Below are 2,227 nucleotides of genomic sequence, written 5' to 3'. Positions count from 1 at the left end.
TTTAGGCTTCTTGGGGTTTTCCCAAGTTTTCTACTCTGAGCATTCACCACTATGTAATTAGAAAACATTAAAAAGATAAAACACCAAAAAAGTCTCTTAATATTTAGTAGTTTAAACTAGATGATCCCTATAGTTTTTCAAATCTAAGATCCTATCATTTTTATTTTAAATTTAGATTGATTTTTTTTTCTTATAAAATGGTTTGTCTTCTAAAAAGATTTTAATCAAATATAAACACCTCCCCACCAAAAAAATATTGGCTTAAATTATGAAGTTTTAATATAATCTCCATTTCTGATTACTACAGCCAATTTCATCTGAAGTCTCTTTTGGAAATATGTGGGATTCGAATTTAAAAGTCAGCCCAGTAGAGCAGTAAGAGCTTAAGAGTTGGAATCTGACACCCCTGGACTTCAAATTTTGACTCCAATACATACCAGCCTTAGTTTCCTCAACTTGAACGTGGGATAATCATAATAATAGCTAAAATTTATAGAAGAGTCACTATGTACCAGGCACTATTTAAGTGCTTCATATGCAATGGAATCCTTAAAACAATCCTCTGAGGTGAGTTCTATATTTCAGATGATAAAACTAAAATGCAGAGAATTTCAATATCTTGCGAAGGACAGACAGCTAGAAAGTGATGGAATAAATCAACCTCGAGCAGTCCAAATTTAGGATACATGGTGTTTACTACTATATGCTATACTGCCATACAGAGTTGTGAAAGGATTAATTTAATTAAAATACATAAGGTATCTAGCAAAAGAGTACATAGTCAGTATGTTAGGCTTCTCCCTAAACTTTCCCATGCCTCTTTGGCCTCAGGAAGACTTTTGATTATCTTTTCCAAGACTTCCTTCAATCCACACACTGTGATAAGTAGTCTTACAATGAGTTTATCAATGGCACTCAGGTCAAACTCAGGGATGTTAGAAATCTTGTCCCACAGGACTCCATCCTGGGACTGATTCTTTAATATTTCATCAATGATTTACATGGATAGAACAGAAAATAAGCTTCTAAAGCTGACAGATGATACATGCTGTTAGCAGATGACACCCATCGTCAGTTAGGAAGGCTAGCATCCAGGACAGGATTAGAATTCCAAATGGCCTGGCAAGATGGAGAAGAGGTGGAAGCAAGAAGAATGAACTTCATTAGTAACTAGCACAGAGTAATATGCTTATTAAGAGGGACACATTATACCAGTGTAGCAAGGGCAATGACTAACAATGAATGATTGTTGCTGGAAAGAATGAATGGTTAAAGTTGCTCACAAGCTGGAGACAAGACAGAGTCAAGTATGATTCTGGAAATGTACTGAAAAAATAAGACTATTTAGAGTAAATCAATTTTCTCATTATATATCATATTTTAAAACTGTTTTTAGAGTGCTTTTTTTTTTTTTCTTCTCAATATTGTTCTGGACATCTTGGAAAAGGCACATGGAAAGCAAAAGAAATCTTTATAGTTATAAAATACAACCTAAGGAGACAGAGAACAAACTGAGATCTTTTAACTGAAGAAGACAAATCGATTGCTGACAATTTATTTAAGAATTATTTACTGAGCAGCATCCACATTCCAGCCTTTGTGCTGGATGCTGGGAGATAAAGAGACCCAAGACCTGGTTTCCACCATTGAGAAGATCAGAGACGAGAGTGTAACCACTTTTAAATTTATAAAGATTGTCTGCAGCCATGCCACCCTGAATGTGCCCAATCTCGTGTGATCTTGGAAGCTAAGCAGGGTCAGGCATGGTTAGTACTTGGATGGGAGACTTCCTAGGAATACCAAGTGCTGTAGGCATTGAAATAAATAAATAAATTTATAAAGATTATTATTTAGAAATCTGATATATGTGTCATTCCTGATTAACTCCTATGCATCTCTTTCTTTACATTCTCTTCTATCTCTTCTTCCTCATTACCTCCTCTTTTCTCTTTTTCTTCCCTTCCTTAGACTTCAGGTCTGTGATTGGAGCCCACCAAGAACTTCTCTTCTGTTTATAGAAGATGTAACACATTTCAAAGTGTTTCTATAAACTTATCTTTCACCCTTTATATACTCCAATAAAATCGCAGGCAATGAGGCATGGCTGAGAGAGAGAAAAAATAGGTTCCTAAGTGTTAAATAGATCAGTTTGGCCGAAGAGAATGCTAGAGTAGGTACATTATAAATATTATAATATTAAGGAATTTTAACTTTCTCTTGTTGATGA

General features: G+C 34.8%; 1 pseudogene; it reads left to right on the top strand.

Annotated features, from left to right (window-relative positions):
- Positions 1 to 1,696: 1,696 nt before the first annotated feature.
- On the top strand, positions 1,697 to 1,815 carry LOC111739211 (annotated as a pseudogene).
- Positions 1,816 to 2,227: the final 412 nt, after the last annotated feature.

This window comes from Pteropus vampyrus, unplaced genomic scaffold (assembly GCF_000151845.1).
Source record: "Pteropus vampyrus isolate Shadow unplaced genomic scaffold, Pvam_2.0 Scaffold2, whole genome shotgun sequence".
Taxonomy (NCBI): Eukaryota; Metazoa; Chordata; class Mammalia; order Chiroptera; family Pteropodidae; genus Pteropus; species Pteropus vampyrus.
This window is presented reverse-complemented; position numbering and strand designations above follow the sequence as displayed.